Source organism: Capra hircus, chromosome 1 (genome assembly GCF_001704415.2).
Source record: "Capra hircus breed San Clemente chromosome 1, ASM170441v1, whole genome shotgun sequence".
Classification (NCBI taxonomy): Eukaryota; Metazoa; Chordata; class Mammalia; order Artiodactyla; family Bovidae; genus Capra; species Capra hircus.
This window is the reverse complement of record NC_030808.1, coordinates 115,369,446-115,396,385: the sequence shown is the minus strand read 5'-3', so window position 1 is coordinate 115,396,385 and position 26,940 is coordinate 115,369,446.

The window sequence follows — 26,940 nt, the reverse complement described above, 5'->3', positions numbered from 1 at the left end:
CTGAATATTGCTCATTATTAGAGACATGCAAATCAAAACTACAAGGAGCTATAACCTCACACTGATCAGAATGGTCATCAAAAAGTCTACAAACAATAAATGCTGCAGCTGGTATGGAGAAAAGGGAACACTCTTGCACTGTTGGTGACAATGGAAACTGATACAGCCACTATGGAAGATGAGATGGAGATTCTTTTTAAAAACTAGGAACAAAACATATGACTCAGCAATCGTACGACTCCTAGGCACATACCCTGAGGAAACCAAAATTGAAAAAGACACATGTATCCCATTGTTCACTGCAGCACTATTTACAATAGTTAGAGCTTCCCTGGTGGCTCAAAGGTTAAAGCGTCTGCCTGGAATGCAGGAGGCCCGGGTTCAATCCCTGAGTTGGGAAGATCCTCTGGAAAAGGAAGTGGCAGCCCACTCCAGTACTCTTGCTTGGAGAATCTCATGGGGGAGGAGCCTGGTGGGCTACAGTCCATGGGGTCACGAAGAGTTGGACACGACTGAGTGACTTCACTCACTCACTCACTAAGAGCATAGAAAGAACCTAGATGTCCATAGACAGATGAATGGATAAAATTGTGGTATGTATACACAATGGAATATTACTCAGCCATAAATAAAAAGGACTGCATTTGAGTCAGTTCTGCTGAGGTGGATGAACCTAGAACCTATTATATAGAGTGAAGCGAGTAAGAAAGAGAAAGATAAATATTGTATTCTGATACATATATATGAAATCTAGAAGAATGATACTGAAGAACTGATTTACAGGGCAGCAGTGGAGAAACAGACATAGAGAATAGACTTATGGTTATGGGGAGAGGGGAGGAGAGGGTGAGATGTATGGAAAGAGTAACATGGAAACTTACATTACCCTCTATAAAATAGATAGCCAATGGGAATTTGCTGTATGGTTCAGGAAACTCAAACGGGGGCTCTGTATCAACCCAGAGGGGTGGAGGGGGGAGGAAGATGGGAGGGAGGTTCAAAAGAGAGGGAATATATGTATACCTATGGTTGATTCATGCTGAGGTTTGACAAAAAAACAACAAAATTCTGTAAGCAATTATCTTTCAATAAAAAAATAAAAGAAAGAACAAAATGCAAATCAAAGTTACTAGGCAATCATGATTTTTATCAATAAAGGATTTTTAATCTAAGGAAAAAAAATTCTCAATGTTAGCCATGCTTGCATTCCTGAGATCGAATACAATCTGGTATATGTAATTCAATTAATATGCTGTTGCGTTCTATCTGGGATTAATTTATTTCACATTTCTGTTACTATATGTAAGAAGAACTACATTCAAATTTTTCAGTATCTAACACAGAATGTTAAAATTGACATTTTTGACAGTGCAACAAGATAAAATATAATGTGCCAGACATTACTCCAATCCAAGTAACTGTTATACCTTTTGTAAGATTTACAGTAAAAATATCTCCAAAGTGGCAATACAAATCTTAAAGCCCTACATCTCCTTGAAGAATATAAATGACTGAGGGTTGGTATTAGAGAGAAGGCTCTATTAAAAGTGATTTTGAGAATATCACCAATACGCTAGGGATCTCAGTCCCACAGCAGAGAAGACTTGGGCAGTGTCTGGTTCTAACTTCAAGTGTGGTGAAATAAGTTTTGAAGGGTCTACTTAAGAAGCTTTATTTGTGTTCCCCTAAAATATGTGACTCATGCCTGAAAAAATTCAGGTGATCTTTGAATGAAGGCTGGGACTGGGAAGTTTTCTCTTTCCAAAAAGGAGTCAGATGCTGGTTAATCATGGTAACCAATTATGATTTCTAAGTGGAAATGTTATCCTGGGATTGTTTTAAGTATGATCCACCCAAGGAGAGCTGTCATTTAGATGAGGAATATCAGCTGGAAAAGGACGCAGGGTATCCATTCAGAAAAAAAATCTATGTGTGGAGATAGACCTGACAAACTAAAGACCCTGCCCAAGTCTCAGGAGTTTTGGACAAGGCACTCCACAGAGAGTTATTCCAAAAACCCACCAAAGTGCCCAATAAGATAAAAGTTGGCTTCGAATGAAGCAGGGCAAAGACTAATAGAGTTTTGTCAAGAAAATGCACTGGTCATAGCAAACACCCTCTTCCAACAACACAAGAGAAGACTCTACATATGGACATCACCAGATGGTCAACACCGAAATCAGACTGATTATATTCTTTGCAGCCAAAGATGGAGAAGCTCTATACAGTCAACAAAAACAAGACCAGGAGCTGACTGTGGCTCAGATCATGAACTCCTTATTATCAAATTCAAATGGAAATTGAAGAAACTAGGGAAAACCACTAGACCATTCAGGTATGACCTAAATCAAATCCCTTATGAGTATACAGTGGAAATGAGAAATAGATTTAAGGGCCTAGATCTGATAGATAGAGTGTCTGATGACCTATGAAATGAGGTTCGTGACATTGTACAGGAGATAGGGATCAAGACCATCCCCATGGAAAAGAAACGCAAAAAAGCAAAATGGCTGTCTGGGGAGGCCTTACAAATAGCTGTGAAAAGGAGGGAGGCAAAAGGCAAAGGAGAAAGGGAAAGATATAGGCATCTGAACGCAGAGTTCCAAAGAACAGCAAGAAAAGATAAGAAGGCCTTTTTCAGTGATCAATGCAAGGAAATCGAGGAAAAGAACAGAATGGGAAAGACTAGAAATCTCTTCAAGAAAATTAGAGATACCAAGGGAACATTTCATACAAAGATGGGCTCAATAAAGGACAGAAATGGTATGGCCCTAATAGAAGCAGAAGATATTAAGAAGAGGTGGCAAGAATACACGGAAGAACTGTACAAAAAAGATCTTCACGACCCAGATATTCATGATGATGTGATCACTAATCTAGAGCCAGACATCCTGGAATGTGAAGTCAAGTGGGCCTTAGAAAGCATCACTATGAACAAAGCTAGTGAAGGTGATGGAATTCCAGTGGAGCTATTTCAAATCCTGAAAGATGATGCTGTGAAAGTGCTGCACTCAATATGCCAGCAAATTTGGAACACTCAGCAGTGGCTACAGGACTGGAAAAGGTCAGTTTTCATTCCAATCCCAAAGAAAGGCAATGCCAAAGAATGCTCAAACTACCGCACAATTGCACTCATCTCACATGCTAGTAAAGTAATGCTCAAAATTCTCCAAGCCAGTCTTCAGCAATACGTGAACCGTGAACTCCCTGATGTTCAAGCTGGTTTTAGAAAAGGCAGAGGAACCAGAGATCAAATTGCCAGCATCCTCTGGATCATGGGAAAAGCAAGAGAGTTCCAGAAAAACATCTATTTCTGCTTTATTGACTATGCCAAAGACTTTGAGTGTGTTGATCAGAATAAACTGTGGAAAATTCTGAAAGAGATGGGAATACCAGACCACCTAACCTGCCTCTTGAGAAATCTATATGCAGGTAAGGAAGCAACAGTTAGAACTGGACATGGAAAAACAGACTGGTTCCAAATAGGAAAAGGAGTATGTCAAGGCTGTATACTGTCACCCTGCTTATTTAACTTACATGCAGAGTACATCATGAGAAACGCTGGACTGGAAGAAACACAAGCTGGAATCAAGATTGCCGGGAGAAATATCAATAACCTCAGATATGCAGATGACACCACCCTTATGGCAGAAAGGGAAGAAGAACTAAAGAGCCTCTGGATGAAAGTGAAAGAGGAGAGTGAAAAAGTTGGCTTAAAGCTCAACATTCAGAAAACGAAGATCATGGCATCTGGTCCCATGACTTCATGGGAAATAGATGGGGAAACAGTGGAAACAGTGTCAGACTTTATTTTGGGAGGCTCCAAAATCACTGCAGATGGTGACTGCAGCCATGAAATTAAAAGACGCTTACTGCTTGGAAGAAAAGTTATGACCAACCTAGATAGCATATTCAAAAGCAGAGACATTACTTTGCCGACTAAGGTCCATCTAGTCAAGGCTATGGTTTTTCCTGCGGTCATGTATGGATGCGAGAGTTGGACTGTGAAGATGGCTGAGTGCCAAAGAATTGATGCTTTTGAACTGTGGTGTTGGAGAAGACTCTCGAGAGTCCCTTGGACTGCAAGGAGATCCAACCAGTCCATTCTGAAGGAGATCAGCTCTGGGATTTCTTTGGAGGGAATGATGCTGAAGCTGAAACTCCAGTACTTTGGCCACCTCATGCGAAGAGTTGAGTCATTAGAAAAGACTCTGATGCTGGGAGGGACTGGGGGCAGTAGGAGAAAGGGACGACCGAGGATGAGATGGCTGGATGGCATCACGGACTTGATGGACATGAGTCTGAGTGTACTCCGGGAGATTGTGATGAACAGGGAGGCCTGGCGTGCTGCGATTCATGGAGTCGCAAAGAGTCAGACACGACTGAGTGACTGAACTGACTGACTGAATTAATACTAAAAAATCATGAAGTATTCTGAGATACGTAGAAAAAGCCAAATATAAGCTTTTCTACTTGCCTTGCCTTTTCTCTCACACTTAATTCTTCTCTCAGTGGTACCCCCTTCCTCAGCTTTGATGGTGTTGGATTGAGAGATATCAAGTGGAACAAGAGGTTATGAAAAGGAGAAAAAAGAAGTAAATATTCTATAGTTTCCTGCAAGTAGTCAGCCCAAAGAAAACTCCAGCTTGAAAGAAAAGAAGAGAATTTAATTCAACTTCAGAAATTTTTACCATTACACAGGACTGGATGTTTTAAAGGCTGTGACTTAAAAAACAGAAAGTAGTGGCAATTAGTTCTATTTCATCCATATGCAGAAAAATGACAATGCTCACTAAACAGGTTTAAAATGATGCGGATTGTGAGTCAAAAATACATTTACTTTCATAATTACATAACAAGAGTTCTTGTTCAATGTACAGCTAGACATTATTTTTGAGAGATTTTCGTATCCTTAAGTTACCAGCCTCAAGGAAACATTTAGAAGCTTCTCTTCTTTCTTAGAGATTATAACAGTTTTGATAGATAACTAAACCACTTTAGTGACTGGTCATAGAAAACTGACTGGTTAATTTTCTTTTCTCCTTAGAAACCAATTTTAGTTTAGATCACTTTTTAAGAAGGCTCAGCATATAAGATCTATTTATATTTGGGGGTCCTCAGTCTTCTTAATTTTTATTGTAATACTTTAATTTTGCTATAAATATTCCAAAGACCACCAGAATATCATAGTGGTCAAGCAAAACTTAGTTAATTATACCTTCTGTAGCAAAGGAGAATTTACCTTGACTGAGTCTTAAAACTGTCTGAGAGGAGAACATCAAGAAAAGGATATAGTTTTAAGTCGTCATCAAGACCATTGTAATTAGCACCTTAAAAAGTAAGAAAACAGCTATAGTTAGGTAAAATTGATGACATAATGGCCTTGTATTGGTGGGCACAGCAAACTGATGGAAAGAGATTTTTTAAGCATCTTGAAGAGCAAGCTCTGAGTCTAATTAGTAAGCTAATTTAGTTGTTTCATACTCTTGTTTATCAAGAATAATTTTTTCCTGAAGCAGTAGCTAAGTATTTTTTGCTTCTTCCTCAGTTCAGTTCAGTTCAGTCACTCAGTCATGTCCGACTCTTTGAGACCCCACAAACCACCACACACCAGGCCTCCCTGTCCATCATAAACTCCCGGAGTCCATCCAAACTCATGTCCATTGAGTCAATGATGTCATCCAACCATCTCATCCTCCATCATCCCCTTCTCCTCCTGCCCCCAATCTTTCCCAGCATCAGGGTCTTTTCCAATGAGTCAGCACTTCTCATCAGGTGGCCAAGGTATTGGAGTCTCAGCTTCGATATCAGTCCTTCCAATGAACACCCAGGACTGATCTCCTTTAGGATGGACTGGTTGGATCTCCTTGCAGTCCGAGGGACTCTCAAGAGTCTTCTCCAACACCACAGTTCAGAAGCATCAATTCTTTTGTGCTCAGCTTTCTTCACAGTTCAACTCTCACATCCATACATGACCACTGGAAAAATCGTAGCCTTGACTAGATGGACTTTGTTGACAAAGTGATGTTTCTACTTTTCAATATGCTGTCTAGGATGGTCATAACTTTCCTTCCAAGGAGGAAGCGTCTTTTAATTTCATGGCTGTAATCACCATCTGCAGTGATTTTGGAGCCCAGAAAAATAAACTCAGCCACTGTTTCCACTGTTTCCCCATCTATTTGCCATGAAGTGATGGGACCGGATGTTTTCTGAATGTTGAGCTTTAAGCCAACTTTTTCACTCTCCTCTTTCACTTTCATCCAGGGGCTCCTTAGTTGTTCTTCACTTTCTGCCATAAGGGTGGTGTCATCTTCATATCTGAGGTTATTGATATTTCTCCTGGCAATCTTGATTTCAGCTTGTGCTACCTCTAGCCCAGATTTTCTCATGATGTACACTGCATAAAAGTTAAATAAGCAGGGTGACAATATACAGCCTTGACATACTCCTTTTCCTATTTGGAACCAGTCTGTTGTTCCATGTCCACTTCTAACTGTTGCTTCCTGACCTGCATACAGGTTTCTCAAGAGGCAGGTCAGGTGGTCTAGTATTCCCATCTCTCTCAGAATTATCCACACTTTGTTGTGATCCACACAGTCAAAGGCTTTGACATAGTCAATAAAGCAGGAAAAAATGTTTTTCTGGAACTCTCTTGTTTTTTTGATGACCCAGCGGATGCTGGCAATTTGATCTCTGGTTCTTCTGCCTTTTCTAAAACCACCTTGAACATCTGGAAGTTCACGGTTCACGTATTGCTGAAGCCTGGCTTGGAAAATTTTGAGCATTGCTTTACTAGCGTGTGAGATGAGTGCAATTGTGCAGTAGTTTGAGCATTCTTTGGCATTGCCTTTCTTTGGGATTGGAATGAAAACTGACCTTTTCCAGTCCTGTGGCCACTGCTGAGTTTTCCAAATTTGCTGACATATTGAGTGCAGCACTTTCACAGCATCATCTTTCAGGATTTGAAACAGCTCCACTAGAATTCCATCACCTCCACTAGCTTTGTTCGTAGTGATGCTTTCTAAGGCCCACTTGACTTCACATTCCAGGATGTCTGGCTCTAGGTGAGTGATCACACAGTTGTGCTTATCTGGGTCAGGAAGATCTTTTTTGTACACAGAATTCTTCTGTGTATTCTTGCCATCTCTTCTTAATTTCTGCTTCTGTTAGGTCCATACCATTTTTGTTCTTTATTGAGCCCATCTTTGCATGAAATGTTCCCTTGGTATCTCTAATTTTCTTGAAGAGATCTCTAGTCTTTCCCATTCTATTGTTTTCCTCTATTTCTTTGCATTAATTGCTGAGGAAGGCTTTCTTGTCTCTCCTTGCTATTGTTTGGAACTCTGCTTTCAAATGGTTCTTCTTAGTATTGTTGAAATATGACTAGGCAAGTATGCTCAATCACAGACATTTTTAAGCTGGGTACAGAAAAATAAGTTTCGTCCCAGTGTTGTTTAATGAAGAGAAAAGGACTTGTGTTGGTTCTAGTGCCCATATCCAGTCCCATAGATTTGAGTCATAAAAGGGGAACTTTCAGAGTTAGAAGATAGAGCTGTATACCTCATTGGTTATGCCTCATTGAAAGAACACACAGAAACCTAAGGTGGCTTGGGATTTGTCTGATTAACTGCAGATTCCTGGGTGTCTTAAACAACTTTAGAAATAGTTTATCACAGCCAAAGACAATACACTAGGCCTAGGAAATAAAATTTTTCTTTGACTGAAACTTTATCCTTCTTACAAAGAGAATTTAATTGTTAGTTGCCTCCATTGCTTCCATGAAGGGCATTTATTGAGAAGAAACTGATGAAAATGAAAAAATAGAATTAAGAGAACAAAATAGTTCCTCACATGCTAATGAAATCAGCTGATTAAATTATGGCATCCAAATCACAATTCAGTGTTTCCAGAAAGAAAGAAATAAAAATCACAAACTTTTTAATTAAGATTGAAACAGAAAGCTACTGCCACTGAGTCTATCATGTAAACTATCACGTTTGATATATCGGTCATACTGTGCCCATGGCACATGTCCCTATTTCTGATCCAAGTAGCTGTGGTCAGGGGAGCTCACCTATAGGGCCAAAGCTGGAGCCATAACAATTAATGAAGGGTCATTCGGCACCATATTCTAAAGAAAGTTTCAGGGAAACTGCACTTTGAAGACCCCATCTGTTAAGTATACAAGTTTTCAAAAAAATTTATGTATCTATTCTGGAATGCAAATATGCCATTCTGGAAATTTGCCATGAGTTGTACAAGAAGACATTGTCCACAAAGTCTGAATGAAGAGAAACATAATTTATGTAAGACCCAGATGCTAAATTCTACTCAAAACTCTGGAAATTAATAATGCTGAATTATCTTATATTCAAAAAACAGGCTTCCCTGATGGCTCAAATGGTAAGGAATTCACCTGCAATATAGGAGACCTGGGTTTGATTCCCTGGGTTGGGAAGATCCCCTGGAGGAGGGCATGACAACCCACTCCAGTATTCTTGCCTGGAGAATCCCCATGGACAGAGGGGCCTCATGGGCCACAGTCCATGAGGTTTCAAAGAGTCAGACACAACTAAGCACACAGCAGCATAAAAACATAACTATTTATTCAAGCAACATGAATCAACATGAACTTACCTTTCATTACTAGTATCATTTAAAGCAATTTAGAGGTATAATTTTAAGAACAATTTAATATTTGCTTCAAGTCATATTTTTCTTCTTAATTATCTCACCCTGAATCATAAGTCATATTACAAAGATATACCTGGTAATTTGTCCATTCATCCATCACAGGAGTTCATAATAATAGTAATGCTGACATTTGGGGTTGGGTAATTGTATGTTGTAGAGGGCTGCCTTGTGTGTTTTAGGATGTTTAGCAACCCAGTAGATGTCCATGGCAAATGACTCCCCCGTGACACACACATACAGTTGTGACAGCCAAAGGTTTCTGGAGAGATTACCAGACATGTTGAGGTGGGGAGTGATTGGGGGAAGGATCATTTCCAGTTGAAACCACCATGGTAGCAAAACATTAAGGCTTCCCAGTTTGCATATCTTGCAGCAGTTTTTATCTCAGTCCTTCTTCCCCTTAGAATCAGTTATGAGTTCTACATTATAGTTTCTTGTCAGTTTCCAATTGCAAGATCCTACCAACCAAGTGCAATCTGCATAAAATGCTATTTTCAGTGACAAGTTTCATCAGTCTAATAAGCTGTGTCTTATACAAAACAAACCACTCTGAGTACCATAAAAGCGTTATTTTTGAATAGAAATTTATCTCAGTTTCGTGAGGAGGTGTTATTGGAAAATCATGACTGCTGTTTCACTCTAGGATGAACTGCTGGGAAGAGTCACGAATTTCCCATTTTTCATTCTCTGAGCATTTCCCTTACTCCCATGAGGGTGATTTTTACAGCAGCAGAGTGAGTCGGATTTTCCTCCTGTTTCGCCTTCAAATTGCTGCATGAATAATATTATCAGATCTTGATTGGTGGCTCATGAAAATTGTACTTAGTTTCTTATTTCAAGAAAAGCTTTCACTGAAATGTTTAGCTTTTTAAACAAATCTTTGCACGACTTCACATTTTCAGCTTCCTAAGTAGTACTTGTGTACGTTTGGCGAGAGAGAGGAATTAGAATAGAAATAGGTAGCAACCAAACACATAAGCCTTCAATGGACTAGATGTCTCTCTGTCCACTACTAACACTAAAATCTATAGTGTAATTTCTTTGAGATATATTTCACATAAATTAGTGTGATGTGATACGAAGAAGACTAACTGTGATAAACTTGGCTTCACCCCCTTAAGATATTTAGTGTCCCCTTGTTTGCTCTATTCATAAATAAAGGTAAGTAATTTTCATTAACCTATACAATAAGAATTTATTAAATACCTAAAATGTGCCAAACATTATATTTTGTGCTTAGAATACAAAGCAAATGTGAAAGACTTCTAGGTTGTCTACATTAATATTAATATGCTAATTTTAAAAAGAATTCATTTGATAAGCAAAATATTATGCAAATAAAACTTGGAACACAAAATATAAATCAAAACATGAAAGTTAACAATTAATGATAACATTCTATGAATATAAATTGTATAGGATCATGCAAATTTATGTGCCCTATTCCTACACATAAAACTTGCCAAAAGAACATAAAAGACAACCTGAATAAATGATGAGAAATATCATCTCCTTCCACAGAAAGGCTTAATATTATATAGCCCCACATCAATTTATACAACTGAAGTAAATAAAATAAAAATTCCTAAGGAATTGATGAGAGGTTTCTAATGTTTTGGCTGTATTCAGGACAATACTAATTCAAGCACATTTTAGAAATTTTTATTAAATCTAAACTGATCATATTCTTGACAGCATTTTTCACTTCTAGGTATTTATCTTTCAGAAATAAGTATCAGGGTATAATCTGCATGAATAAGAACATTTGCTCTGCTTTGTTTTGATAGTTAAGAACTCAAATATCCATTGATGGGGAAAAATTATAATAGACTCATTTAATGGAGTAGCATGAAGCTATTAAAAATTAGATACAGCTAAATTTGGCATCATGAAAAAAGGTTCAAAATACATTGTTAAATGAAAAAAGCCAAATTTCAGATCAGTATGTATCATGTGACATTTTTCTATAAAAATAGGACAATAATAGTATTAGCAAATGTACAGAAAAAAGAAAAAAGAAGAAGGACTATGTAGCCAGCAACTAAAGTTATGGCATCATGGAGGACATTTATTTGCTTTATTCATTTCCTTAATATTTGAATTTTAATTCATTCTTACTTTTATAATTAGAAAAAATTAAGACAATATGATAATCTATGTTAATAACATTGTCATTATTAAATAGCACTTGGCATTAGAAAAATTATGGATCAACTTTGCTTAGTTTTAATATCACTTAAAACTTCTAAACTGAGTAGCATTAACACTGCTAAGCATTGCTATCTCAAGTCATTCTTTAAATAGTTTTTAATTAGTCTTTCCTTGGAGAAAACATGAGCTGCTACACAGAGAATTTGTCTAAACAAAAGTGATTTAAGAACTTGCATCATGAAGCTTTCATTCGAGGAGTATTTGACATCTTTCTCTGCAAATTTATCAGGAGTTAACATTTTCAGTTTCATTTTTTTTAATGACTGTATTTATGTATAATTGCATTATAAATGACTCTAATGAACTGTTGAAAAAATTTTCTCAGCTTCTTCTGTATTTATTTTTCCACTGAAATTGGATCTCTTTGGATTAATTAGGTTGGGAAAAGAACCCAAGAAACCCTAATCTACTTGGGTAGTTGCTCTACCAATAACAGAATGAAAAATGTGAATTGTAAGAACTTCACCTCAGAGAGTATCAGGGGTCCCCTGCTAGGTCAGTTGGTAAAGAATTGCCTGCAAAGCAGGCAACCCCGGTTCAATTCCTGGGTTAGAAAGATCCTCTGGAGAAGAGGAAAGGCTACCCACTTTAGTATTCTGGCCTGGAAAAATTCATGGACTGTATAGTCCATGGGTCGTAAAGAGTCAGACATAACTGAGTGACTTTCGCTTCACCTCAGAAAGTGCTAAAAATGAGACAACCCTATAATCAGCCAAAGCAACTGGCTCAGAAATATTTTATAAATGTTTATACATTATTGTCACCCTGCTTATTTAACTTCTATGCAGAGTACATCAGGAGAAACGCTGGGCTAGAAGAAACACAAGCTAGAATCAAGATTGCTGGGAGAAATAGCAATAACCTCAGATACGCAGATGACACCATCCTTGTGGCAGAAAGTGAAAAACTAAAGGGCCTCTTTTGAAAGTGAAAGAGGAGAGTGAAAAAGATGGCTTAAAGCTCAACATTCAGAAAACTAAGATCATGGCATCTGGTCCCATCACTTCATGGCAAATAGATGGGGAAACAGTGGAAACAGTGGCTGAGTTTATTTTGGGGGGCTCCAAAATCTCCTCATGGGTAGAGTTGACTCATTGGAAAAGACTCTGATGCTGGGAGGGATTGGGGGCAGGAGGAGAAGGGGACGACAGAGGATGGGATGGCTGGATTGCATCACTGACTCGATGGACATGAGTCTGAGTGAACTCCGGGAGTTGATGATGGACAGGGAGGCCTGGCGTGCTGCGATTCATGGGGTCGCAAAGAGTTGGACACGACTGAGCAACTGAATTGAACTGAACTGACTGAAAATCACTGCAGATGGTGATTGCAGCCATGAAATTAAAAGACATTTACTCCTTGGAAGTAAAGTTATGACCAGCCTAGATAGCATATTCAAAAGCAGAGACATTATTTTACCAACAAAGGTCCATCTAGTCAAGGCTATGGTTTTTCCAGTGGTCATGTATGGATGTGAGAGTTGGACTATAAAGAAAGCTGAGCGCAGAAGAATTGATGCTTTTGAACTGTGGTGTTGGAGAAGACTCTTGAGAATCCCTTGGACTGCAAGGAGATCCAACCAATCCATCCTGAAGGAGATCAGTCCTGGGTGTTCATTAGAAGGACTGATGTTGAAGCTGAAACTCCAATACTTTGGCCACCTGATGCGAAGAGCTGACTCATTGGAAAAGACCAGACTGCTTGGAAAGATTGGGGGCAGGAGGAGAAGGGGACGACAGAGGATGAGATGGTTGGATGGCATCACCAACTCAATGGACATGGGTTTGGGTGGACTCTGGGAGTTGGTGATGGATAGGGAGGCCTGGTGTGCTGCGGTTCATGGGGTCGCAAAAAGTCAGACATGACTAAGCAACTGAACTGAACTGAACTGAACTGATACATCTCCAAAATGTCAGCCAAGATGTGTTCCAGATATAGTACATGGTAACATCAACATTTCTTTAGCCTTTATTGCAAGTGCTTTGTTTATTTCATGTTAACATGGGACACAGACTTCAGGAAACTTGTTGTTAAAGTCTAAGACTAAAAAGTTAAAATCTAAGACTAATAAGTTTCACTATAGAAAGTCACACTTAGGATTTCCTATGAATATAGTATGTTTGGTGCATTACACTCTAGTGTAATGATATGCTGAGGAAAAAATACATGAAAGTCACTTCAAGTTGACAGAGTAAATCCGAATGATGCAGGGTAAATTGAACAAGCTCAGTAGTGCTTTGTGATGCTCTTTACAAGCTCGTGCCATTATTGTCTTTAGCACCATTAATGTAAACTTACCATCCTCTAGGGAGAAGCCAATGGCACCCCATTCCAGTACTCTTACCTGGAAAATCCCATGGATGGAGGAACCTGGTGGGTTACAGTCCATGGGGTCGCTAAGAGTCGGACACAACTGAGTGACTTCAGTTTCACCTTTCTCTTTCCACTTTCATGTATTGGAGAAGGAAATGGCAACCCACTCCAGTGTTCTTGCCTTGAGAATCCCAGGGACTGGGGGAGCCTGGTGGGCTGCCGTCTATGGGGTCGCGCAGAGTCAGACATGACTGCAGTGACTTAGCAGCAGCAGCAGCAGCACCATCCTTTAGTCAGTTAGGTATTAAGAGAAACTTAAATATTACAAGATAAACAATAAAATGTCATATAGGCAATTAGACATTGGAATAAAATATTTATGCATTTATAAGGAGCATCGCCAATTTTACCCTCATAGTGGCCAGGTCCAAATCCAAATCCAAATTTACGTACCAATGTCATTATGTCTGTCACTATATTTTTAAATAAAATAAAGGCAAAGTTGAATTTTAGTAAAATTCTACTTTCTCAGCTAAAGCATGTGTGGGTGCTGTCACTGCAGCCATGTCTGACTCTTTGAGATCCTGTGGCGTGTAGCCCACCAGGGTCCTCTGTCCAAGGGATTCTCTAGGCAAGAATACTGGAGTGGGTTGTCATGCCCTCCTCCAAGGGATCTTCCAGACCCAAGAATCAAACCCAATCTCCTGTGACTCCTGCATTGCAGGCGGATTCTTTATTGCTGAGCCATTGGGGAAGCCCTTTTGGCTAAAGCAACCACACTTAAATTTTTAAATGCATTATTCTTAGATACCTTAGTCTACTCAATGGCCATTTTTCAGTTCGCACATCCCTATGATAAACCAAGTTTCTTATTGGAATTTATTGGTAGGATAAACTTAGCTTTATAAGCCTGTTATTTGACCATTGAGAACATATTGCAGGCCTATAATTGTAGTTTAAAGATGGTTTTTCAGAGTAGATGTCATCTAGGCAAAAGAAGGATAAAAAAGAAAGATAGAAGGGGATATAGTATGGACAAATATTTAGAATGAAGAGAAAGAAATTCAGAATGGCTTGGACACAACATTTTGTTTTTAAATGATTAACTGTATTTCTGTAAAGTAAAAATAATATTATAAATTTATATTATCATTTCCTGAAGTCATAAGGCTCTTAATATTAAATATTTTCCCTTATGGGTTGAGTTATTATTATAGCTGTTTTTGGGAAAACAGTAGCAAAATAACATATTGATAATTAGTTTCTTTCAGGAAGGAATCAGAGAAAACAGTGATTACATTTAAACACTGCTCCCCCTAGAGAATAGGTAGGTCCATCTAGTCAAAGCCACGGTTTTTCCAGTAGTGCTGTATGGATGTGAGAGTTGGACTGTAAAGAAAGCTGAGCACCAAAGAATTGATGTTTTTGAAATGTGGTGCTGGAGAAAACTCTTGAGCATCCCTTGGACTGCAAGGAGATCCAACCAGTCAACCATAAAGGAAATCAGTCCTGAATATTCATTGGAAGGACTGATGTTAGAGCTGAAACACCAATACTTTTGCCACCTGATGCGAAGAGCTGACTCATTTGAAAAGACCCTGATGCTGGGAATGATTGAGGGCAGGAGGAGAAGGGGACAACAGAGAATGAGATGGTTGGATGGCATCACTGACTCAATGGGCATGGGTAAATGCCCACTGAGTAAACTCCAGGAGACGATGATGGACAGGGAGGCCTGGGATGCTGCAGTCCATAGGGTTGCAAAGAGTTGGACAAAACTGAGTGACCGAACTGAACTGAACTGGACAGTTGGAGATAAGAGTATGTATTAATTTTCTAGGGCAGCTGTAACAAACTACCACAAATTGGGTAGTTTAAACAATAACTTATTCTTTCAAATTTCTGCATGTTGGAAGTCCAAAATCAAGACGTCTACAGGGTTGGTTTCTTCTGGGGCCTATAAGGAAGAATCTGTTCCATGCCTCTTTCCTGGTTCTGATAATGGCCAACAATCCTTTCAGATACATCACCTCAATCCCCACATGGCTTTCTCCCTGTGTTTATATTTCCATTGTGCAGTCTCCTTATAACTAAGCACGTGAATCATATTGGATTAGTGGTTTACCCTCCTCCAGTATGACCTCATTTTAATTCATTATTTATACCTGCATTGACCTTATTTTATAATAAGGTCACATTCTGAGGTACTGGGGATTACAACTTCAAAGTATGTTTTTTGAGCAACACAACTCAACCCATAACAGGGGACGATTCTTGTAGACAGAGAGAGTTTATGAAAAATGGTGCATATGCTTAAAACCATTCAAGAAACTTCAGTAAAATGTTGTGATAGGAATTTCAGGTGAGAGACCAGAAATGAACAAGTTAAGCAAGGCATGGGTCAGACCATTAGGGTTTGGGACGCGACAATGATGGTCACGAGCTTGATGGGCTTGATGACAGGGAGTCATCAAAATTCTGCTTGTAAAAAATCAAGCAGATACTCTGTAGTCTCTGTTCACTTCTGCAGAATCAGGTATTGGGGACAGAGATCAGGTAAGATTCTATTAATATTTCTTTTTATTTTTTAAGTTTCTTTAAAGTCAAGTCCTTTCTACAAGCCTCCTTTTAACTTTTTTAAGTTCTATATTTTCAATATAGCCTTTCTCAGTGATCAATGCAAAGAAATAGAGGAAAACAATAGACTGGGAAAGATTAGAGATCTCTTCAAGAAAATTAGAGATACCAAGGGAATATTTCATGCAAAGATGGCCTCAATAAAGGACAGAAGTGGTAGGGACCTAACAGAAGCAGAAGATATTAAGAAGAGGTGGCAAGAGTACACAGAAGAACTGTACAAAAAAGTTCTTCACAACCCAGATAATCACGATGGTGTGATCACTCACCTAGAGCCAGACATCCTGGAATGTGAAGTCAAGTGGGCCATAGGAAGCATCACTACGAGCAAAGCTAGTGGAGGTGATGGCATTCCAGTGGAGCTATTTCAAATCCTGAAAGATGATGCTGTGAAAGTGCTGCACTCAATATGCCAGCAAATTTGGAAAACTCAGCACTGGTCACAGGACTGAGAAAGGACAGTTTTCATTCCAATCCCAAAGAAAGGCAATGCCAAAGAATGCTCAAACTACCATACAATTGCACTCATCTCACACGCTAGTAAAATAATGCTCAAAATTCTCCAAACCAGGCTTCAACGATACATGAACCATGAACTTCCAGATGTTCAAGCTGGTTTTAGAAAAGGCAGAGGAACCAGAGATCAAATTGCCAACATCTGCTGGATCATGGAAAAAGCAAGAGAGTTCCAGAAAAACATCTACTTCTGCTTTATTGACTATGTCAAAGCCTTTGAGTGTGTGGATCACAATAAACTGTGGAAAATTCTGAAGGAGTTCAGAATACCAGACCATCTGACCTGCCTCTTGAGAAACCTGTACCCAGGTCAGGAAGCAGCAGTTAGAACTGGACATGGAACAACACACTGGTTCCAAATAGGAAAAGGAGTATGTCAAGGCTGCATATTGTTACCCTGCTTATTTAATTCTATGCAGTGTACATCATGAGAAACGTTGGGCTGGAGGAAGCACAAGCTGGAATCAAGATTGCCAGGAGTGACACCACCCTTATGGTAGAAAGTGAAGAGGAACTAAAGAGCCTCTTGATGAAAGTGAAAGAGGAGAGTGAAAAAGTCAGCTTAAAGCTCATCATTCAGAAAACTAAGATCATGGCATCCGGTCCCATCACTTGATGGCAGATAGATGGGGAAACAGTGGAAACAGTGGCTGAGTTTATATTTCTGGGCTCCAAAATCACTGCAGATGGTGATCACAGCCGTGAAATTAAAAGACGCTTACTCCTTGGCAGGAAAGTTATGACCAACCTAGATAGCATATTCAAAAGCAGAGACATTACTTTGCCAACAAAGGGCCATCTAGTCAAGGCTATGGTTTTTCCAGTGGTCATGTATGGATGGGAGAGTTGGACTATAAAGAAAGCTGAGCACTGAAGAATTGATGCTTTTGAACTGTGGTGTTGGAGAAGGCTCTTGAGAGTCCCTTGGACTGCAAGGAGATCCAACCAGTCCATCCTAAAGGAGATCAGTCCTGGGTGTTCATTGGAAGGACTGATGTTGAAGCTGAGACTCCAATACTTTGGCCACCTGATATGAATAGCTGACTCATTGAAAAAGACCCTGGTGCTTGGAAAGACTGAGGGCAGGAGGAGAATGGGACCTTGGAGGATGAGATGGTTGAATGGCATCATCCACTCTATGGACATGGGTTTGGATGGACTCCGGGAGTTGATGACGGTCAGGGAGGCCTGGTGTGCTGCGGTTCGTGTGGTTGCAAAGAGTTGGACACGACTGAGTGACTGAACTGAACTGAACTGAATGTTTAAACATATATATTCTTTGTACTCATGTTTTAGAATCCTCGATTTCTTTTTATACATGCATAATGAAAAATGTCAGTGCTCTTTCCATGTTTCTGTTTTTTAAACATCAATTTCAGCAATGCAAAGAAAGAAAAATGATATGAAAGTACTATAGCTTCTTGTTGAAATTTCTGTATCTTTAATCGACTGTCATTGAATACATAGAAAATCAGTATACTGATTACTTAAAATCATATATACAGTATGTAAGCAAATTTAAGTCATAATGCAAATGTAGTATATTATTAATAGTGTTATTTTACATTAGTATCATAGCATTATATTTACCTTTAAAGCTATAAAAGTTTTTAAAATGTAAATTTTATAATCTTGGAGCAAAAGCATGAAAACTAAAAAAAAAAAAAACCTAAGAAATATGCATAGAATATGTTGTTGCTCCAAATTAATTTCAGTGGGTAGACATGTGGTGATTGATTCCAAGTACCTTGAGTATCCAAAGAGTGACAGTTTGTGCTCACAACTTCCTGGAAACTGGTGGGTGAGTTAAAAGACAGGAAAATATGATCAAACTTGGGTTAATTGGTATCTTGGAGAGGACCCGACTCTCCTGAGCTTTGATGTCTCTCCTCTCTTAGGCTCTCCTAAGTCAGTCAGCTCAGTTGGAAAGAGGAGTGTCTGATGTCTAGGCAGGGTCTGCTTTACAAATACTAACAATGAAAGCAAAGAAATGGACTTGGTATTCAAAAGGCTAATCCACATGTGAGCTTGGCCTGCACAATAAAAAAGGAGCCATTTCCCCACAGGATCAGGAACAGCCAGCCTTCGACAGGGCATGGAAAATGTAGGGTGTCTTCCTGGTACCTATTCTACTCATGTCACAGACATTGACACCAGTTGACTTGGATAATACAAAACTGGGCCTCACGTGGTGCTCCTCCATTACACGCATGTCAATATGTAGAAATTTCTGCCTAAGAGGAAATCATGAAAAATGAAAATTCAACATATGGTCAATAAAGGCTGCAAAAGCCATGGATAGGAACCGCTGCGCTCCTGAGGCTTTCAGTGGCACTGTTAGGTAATTGCTTAATTGAAATGTTATTCCTTTCATTGAACCTCACAGCAGGAGTGAATCTACAATCATAAAGCAAGTTTTGATATTTCATTCCTGCCCTTTACAACAATGTTGGTGAAGAATGAGCATTAATTAAGCAATAGCAACCAAACAAATTGCCCTGAAGGAGATGGTGTGAGAGTGTATGAATGTAGTTAAAAGGGAAGAGATCAGAAGCACATAGAGCAATTTTCTTTTTCCATGGTATTGGTAATAGCAATGTAGGAAAATAATTTTACTAAAAAAGCATTTGTCCTTTATAGGTAGATAAGAGGGGCAATAATTATAGTGAGAAAAATATTTTTAAAATTAATCATAATCCAGATTTCATTATTTACAGGCCAAGTGACTTCAACAATTCACTGTATACCTAAGAGCCTCAAGTAGCTATAAAACAGCAATAATAACTGCAAATTGTTTATTTTGTAGGACAATTGTGAGAATAAAGTGAGTTATTATGTAGGAAAGTGTGTTGTAAATTGTAAAGCTCCTGTTCTCAGGAAACTGATTAATTAATTCAGAAAATGAGTTAACTATTAATTTATTTCCTCATAGTATAAGAGAGAGAAAATAAGAGTTGGAGAGCAATCGATATATTCCTTATTAATACTCTAACAGAGTTTAACTTTAAAAAAGTAGTTTGTAAGAGAAACTCATACTTCTACTACCAGTAATCAGCCACAGGAAAGAATTATAATGAAATTGAAACTTTCAGGTGCTTTTGGAGTTTATTTACATATAACCTTAGTATGAATAACTGAAATAAGAACATGAATAACTGACAGGATTGAGTGGGTAGTGTCTCATGCCAACTTTCTGGCTCTTAGACTATTGAGAACACAAATGTGTTACTTTTATTTGTGAATAATCCTATGAGATAATTGTCCAGCTCTTGTTAGTCTCTTAAATGTCCAAATGCAATATCTGTAAGTAGTTCTACAAATGAAATTAAGAGTTTAAATAATTTTCCCAGTCCCATATTAAAAAGTAGGCTTTTACAGAATGGAGCAAAATAAATGTGGCTTTGCTGCTGCTGCTGCTGCTGCTGCTGCTGCTGCTAAATCACTTCAGTCGTGTCCGCCTCTGTGCGACCCCATAAATGGCAGCCCACCAGGCTCCCCTGTCCCTGGGATTGTCCAGGCAAGAACACTGTAGTGGATTGCCATTTCCTTCTCCAATGCATGAAAGTGAAAAGTGAAAGGGAAGTCGCTCAGTCGTGTCTCACTCTTAGCAACCCCATGGACTGCAGCCTACCAGGCTTCTCCACCCATAGGATTTTCCAGGCAAGAATATTGGAGTGTGTTGCCACTGCCTTCTCCAAAATGTGGCTTTAAATGAACAATAACAGATAGGGCCAGCTAGGAGAAAATAGATTTTCTAAGCCAACCTGATCTCTTTATTTTTCACAACATTATATATAGATCCATGGTTTGAAGACCATAAGAAGCAAATGATTATAAAATAAGACAACACTGGGTTAATTACAATTCCACTGACATATTGAGTAACATTTTATTAAAATAACCATAATCATATCTTTATATCCATGACAGAGCCAATTGGATCCCTAAGTATTCTCCATCTCCCCCTTCTGCTTTAGGAACAACCAAAGCAATGTTATTTGGAGCAGCAATATGCCTGATAAAAATTTCTTATTCCCCAGTCTTCCTTTTAGCTGCAGGTTTCATATAACTTCCCTGGTGGCTCAGACAGTAAAGCATCTGTCTACAATGCCGGAGACCCGGGTTCGATCCCTGGGTCAGAAAGATCCCCTGGAGAAGGAAATGGCAGCCCACTCCAGTACATTGCCTGGAAATCCCATGAACAGAGGAGCCTGGTAGGCTACAGTCCATGGAGTCGCAAAGAGTCAGACATGACTGATCAACTACACTTTCTACTTTTCATATGACTAAGTCCTGACCTATGAGTTATGAGTGGAAGTTTTGGAAAAAGACTCCTAGAGAGATTTAAGAGTGAATAGTTCCCTTTTGTTTTTTACCCTTCCCTTTTCTTGCTGTCTGGTAATAGATGTGAAGGCTGGTGCCCCAGTAGCTGTTTTGAACAGTGTTTTGCTTTGAGGATTTTGTTGCTGTTCATTTACTAATTGGTGTCTAACTCTTCAAGACATTGACTGCATCATGCCAAGTTCCTCTGTCCATTATCTCCCAAAGGTTGCTCAAATTCATGTCCGTTGAATCAGTGATGCTATCTAACCATCTCATCCTCTTTGAAGCTATTTACTATGTGAGAATTCCATGGACAGTGGAGACTGCCAGGCTAGAGTGTATGTGGTCACAAAGAGTTGGACACAACTAAGCAACTAATTTTATTTTTGGGGGCTCCAAAATCACTGCAGATGGTGATTGTAGTCATGAAATTAAAAGATGCTTACTCCTTGGAAGAAAAGTTATGACCAACCTAGATAGCATATTCAAAAGCAGAAACATTACTTTGCCGACTAAGGTCTGTCTAGTCAAGGCTATGGTTTTTCCAGTGGTCATGTATGGATGTGAGAGTTGGACTGTGAAGCAGGCTGAGCGCCGAAGTATTGATGCTTTTGAACTGTGGTGTTGGAGAAGACTCTTGAGAGTCCCTTGGACTGCAAGGAGATCCAACCAGTCCATTCTGAAGGAGATCAGCCCTGGATGTTCTTTGGAAGGAATGATGCTAAAGCTGAAACTCCAGTACTTTGGCCACCTCATGCGAAGAGTTGACTCATTGGAAAAGACTCTGATGCTGGGAGGGATTGGGGGCAGGAGGAGAAGGGGACGACAGAGGATGAGATGACTGGATGGCATCACTGATTCGATGGACGCGAGTCTGAATGAACTCCGGGAGTCGGTGATGGACAGGCAGGCCTGGCGTGCTGCGATTCATGGGGTCACAAAGAGTAGGACACGACTGAGAGACTGAACTGAGCTGAACTGAAGCAACTAACACTAACAAGTGATTGTGGAGAAAAAATATAGATGGAGAATGAACACAGTGATTCTGAAATCACCATATCAGGACTAAGTTATATTCTGTTTTATTTTTTATGTTAGAAGGGAAACTGATTTTTCTCATCTTTTAAAACATTTTTTAATGCAGACAACCTAATCTTAATTGATATATAACTACTAGAATATAAGTTCCTTGAAAGCAGAAATTTTCCCCATTTTGTTTAGAGTTTAAGATATAGGCAGACCCGTAATAGAAGCTGATGATATTTGTTAAGTCTGAACACTTAAAACTAACTCTTTTCTTAGTAAACTGTTTAAACAACTCTCCTCTCTACCTCTTCTTCTCTTTTCTGCTTTTCCTACATAATTTTTCAAATCACTTTCTCTATTGTCTTTTTATTTACTCTTGCACAAATCTTTGTTCCTAAAATTGACCACTGTAGTTATCCTGTCCCTTCTTATTTAGGTAATGATTTGTCCAATAAGAAATGAGCAAAATATAAATCCAAAGGACATGGCAATTCTTCTTGGTTATTTTCTTTCAAATTTGGTTTAAATAGAGATCAGGAGGATGGGCTCCTATATCATTTTTAAGAATGTCCTCACTCAAAAACATCATAGCTCTATCTTCCCAGAGTAAAATAATTATTCTCTAACTCTTATAAATATTTTATAATGGAACTGTGACCTGAAAACAAAGATTCAAGTTTCATAGTCACTATGAATTGAATTTGAAAACATCAGTTTGTTTATTGAATGGATCAGTGGGGGACATATGTGCAAGAAAGTCTGAATAGCTCATGGGAAAATGACAAATCAAGTTAGAAAATTAGTCTCAAGTATTAAAATTCCCAGTAAAGCAAGCAACAGTCACCTCCTAATTTCCAAGTAAAATTATAAATGGGAAAATAATTCATGCTAAAAAGGGGAAATAAAACAATTAATCTGAACCCATTTTTAAAGAAACCATCTTCTGTCATTCAAATTTTCCAGCCTTATGCACTTGTTTTTGCATTTTTACAAGTTCCTAGAATAAAGGATGTTAGAGTGAATTAAATTAGAAAAATACTTCACTATAAAGATGTAAGAAAATGAAAAAATGAGAGTTACTTCAAGTCTGAAAACCCAATGTGTTTTGTTTTTCTTTACTCGGGCTGCTTTTAAGATTTTCTCTTAATTCTTTTACTGGTTTTCATACAGCATACCTAGATGTAATTTTAAAATTAATTTTTATTGGAGTAAGTTGCTTTATAATGTTGTGTTATTTTCTGTTGTGTAACAAAGTGAAACAGTTATACATAAACATTCCCATTTAGGTCACCACAGATCACTTGAGTAGGGTTTCCTGTGCTATATAGTAAGTTTTCATTAGTTATCTGTCTTATACATAGTAGTGTATGCGTGGGCTTCCCTGCGACGCAGTGGTAAGAGAATCCACCTTGCAATGCAGGAGATGTGAGTTCAATCCCTGGGTCAGGAAGATTCCCCTGGAGAAGGAAATGACAACCCACTTGCCTAGAATTCTTACCTGGAAAATCTTGCCTGGCAAATCCCAAGGACAGAGGAGCTTGGTGGGCTAATGACCAGGGGATTGCAAGAGTCAAATACAACATAGCAACTAAACCACCACTACTGTGAGTGTATGTATGTCAATCCCAATCTCCCAATTCATCCCACCGCCTTACTCCCCTTGGTAACTGTAAGTGAAATGAGAGAGAGAAAAACAAATATTGTATAATATTGCTTGTATGTGGAATCTAGAAAAAAATGGTACAGATGAACTTAATGGCAAAGCAGAAATGGAGTCACAGATGTAGAGAATAAACTTACAGATGTGATATTTTTGATATTCATAATTTTAGGAAGTAATGTATGTGTCTCCATGCTCAGTCATTCAGTTGTGTCCAACTCTTTGTGACCCCATAAATTGTAGCTCACCAGGCTCCTCTGTCCATGGGATTTCCCAGGTGGGTTTCCATTTCCTACTCCAGGGGATCTTCCTGATCCAGGGATCAAGCCTAAGTCTATTGAGTCTCCTGCATTAGCAGGCAGATTCTTTACCACTGTGCCACCTGGGAAGTAGTAAGGCTTTGCAAAGCTGTGTCAGTATCTTTTTTTAGCTTTAAAAAATGTTTTGCCAGTTTCTATTCAACTACTGTTTCAATCCCATTCTCCCTCTCCTCTTTTTCTCTTCTACAAATGTTACATAATCTCCAATATCCTTTCAGTCTTCTAATCTCTTTCTGTATTTTCCTTCCTTCTTTTCTCTTTGTATTTTAGTCTGGTTATTTTCTACTGACCTACATCTCTGTTTTCCTGTATCTAATCTGCTGGCAATTTAATCACCAAGTGCTGTGTTTCAATTATTTTATCCTTCACTTCTAGAACTTCGATATTCCAGTGCTTTCTGAAACTCTCCATCTTGACATTTTGTTGAACTTTATTTTTTCTTGGCCATGCCATGCAGCATGTAGGATCTTAGTTCCCCAATCAAGGATCAAATCCATGCCCCCTTGATTGAAAGTGTGTATTCTTAACCTCTGGACCACCAAGGAATTCCCTAAACATATTAATTACAGTTAAAATCTATGTTTTGTTATGTCAATAACTAGATCATCTCTGCATCTGTTTCTGGCACCTATTCTTTCTCATGTGTTTTTGATTATTTGGTACTCTTCTCTTTTAGGCTTATTTCTGTTGTTGCTATTATTGTTGTTGTTGGTTTAATTGAATGTTGAGCTGCCAAAGTAAGAAGTTCTGTGTGTGTGTTAGTCACTTAGTCATGTCTGACTCTAGGGACCCCATGGACTGTAGCCCACCAGGCTTCTCTGTCCATGAGATTCTCTAGGCAAGAATTACCATGCTTTCCTCCAGGGGATCTTACCAACCCAGGGATCTAACCCAGGTCTCCTGCATTGCAGGCAGACGCTTTACCATCCAAGCCACAATGCTATACTGTCAAGAAGCTCTGGATGATATTATCTTCCTCAAAGATGTAATTATTCTAGCCAGTAGCTAGGGTAGGGGCAGGTTCTCTGGTCTAATTAGGGATCGATACAATTTGAGAATAGGTTTCAAACTTTGTGAACGGTAAAACATTTTCAACTTGCCTGTATTCCTGGAAATATGTAGTATTATCATTGCATCTACTCCTCAGCAGACTCTAATTTCCAATTTGAGTTCCTCCAATGTTAGACTGTTAAAAGTTTTCCTTAGCCTCTTTGCCTGCTCCCCTCCTAGTTTCTCAATCTCTTACAGTCTGGAAGTGTAATGTTAACAAATGCCTCCAGGATAAGAATGTTGTCCTTGCATCGCTACAAGCCCATTTTCTTGAGATCTTTGTCCTTGGGGTTTAGACTGCCTTAGCCATCATTACATTTTTATCTTCTCATTCCGAGAGCTTGACAAAAATTCTGAGCAGATACTTTCTGCTTAAACTCTGTGCCCAAAGGTACAAAGTGGCAAATAATATCAAATTCCTCAATAGAAAAAAAAAATTGCTAAGCAACTATAGCTTCTTTCAGTGTATATTCCTCGTCTTTGGGATCCACAGTCCTTGCTGCCTTAATTGATGTCTAATGCCTAAATAAGCTAAAAACATTTTAACTGACTAGCTTTAAATTGATGATTTGTGTAATACAAGAGTTGAAAGATATTTGGAACCAATTTTTGACCTTTGGGTTTCCCTCTAGTCCTGACTTTTTGTTATGTGGATAATGTGGTGGCAATTTGAAGTTTTTCTTAATGTACTAAGTAACATTTTCTTATATAACATTTTAGATATCTTGGAAATTTTATATGAAAAATGTTGACTTAGTTGCTTTATCTCTAATCAAGAAATGAAGAAGTTGGGAAAGAGGACATGAATTTATCCATAGAGGATAAGTTGTTTTTATTATTTACATGCCTAGGGAGGAGTACATAAGAAAATTTGTTAAAACTGATCATTTTTTTTTTTTCCCTTAAATAGCAATCCCAAAGGAATTAAATTATATTTTGGCCAGCTTCTTACATTTATTTGCCAGTGGACAAATCCAAATATGAAGGAATTTTCTCTTTATTTTGGACTGATATAATTAGCCTGTCTACAAATAGATTATTTATACAAGCATACCTCAGAGATATTGTGGGTTTGGTTCCAGACCACCACAATAAAGCAAATATCACAGTATAGTGAGTCATACAAATTTTTATTTTCCCAGTGTATATAAAAGTTATGGTATACTACACTGTAGTCTATGAAGTGTGCAATAGCATTATGTCTGACAAAACAGTATATATAACTTAATTTAAAATACTCTATTGCTAAAAAAAGGACACTAACCATCATCCAAGCCTCAATGAGTCATAATCATTTTACTGGTTGAGGATCTTGTCTTAATCCTGATGGCTGCTGAATGATCCTGGTGATGGCTGCTGAAGGTTGGAATGGTGCTGGCAATTTCTTAAAATAAGACAACAGTGAAGCCTGCCACATTAACTGGCTCTTCTTTACAGAAAGATTTCTCTGTAGCATGCAAAGCTGTTGGAAAGTATTTTACCCCCAGTAGAACTTCTTTCAAAATTGGAGTTAATCCTCTTAAACCCTGCTGCTTCCTTACCTACTAAGTTTATGTGATAGTCTAAATCCTTTGTTGTCATTTCAATAGTCATCACAATATCTTCATCAAGAGTAGATTCCATCTCAAGAAATCATTTTCTTTGATCATCCATAAGAAGCATCCTTATGCTCCTCATCCCTTTAAATTTTATTATGAAATTGGAGTAACGCAGTGACATGTTCAGGCTCCACTTCTAAATCTAGTTCCTATGCTCGTTCCACACATCTGCAGTTAATTACTTCACTGAAATCTTGAACCCCTCCAAGTCATCCATGAGGGTTGGAATCAATTTCTTCCAAACTCCTTTTAATAAATTGAACTCCAATAATGACCTCTTCCTGTGAATCATGAAAGTTTGTGGCATCTAGAATAGTAAAGCCTTTCCAGGTTTTCAACTGATTTACCCAGGACCATCAAAGGAATCACTATCTATGGCAGCTGTATATAGCCTCACAAGTTGTATTTCTTAAATAGTAAGACCCGAAAATTGAACCTATTCCTTGATCTATTGGCTGCAGAATAGATGTTGAGTTAGGAGGCATGAAAACAACATTAATCTCATTGCATATCTCTATCAGAGTTCTTGGGTGACCAGGTGCCTTGTCAATGAGCAGTAATGTTATAAAAAGAATCTTTTTTTCTGAACAGT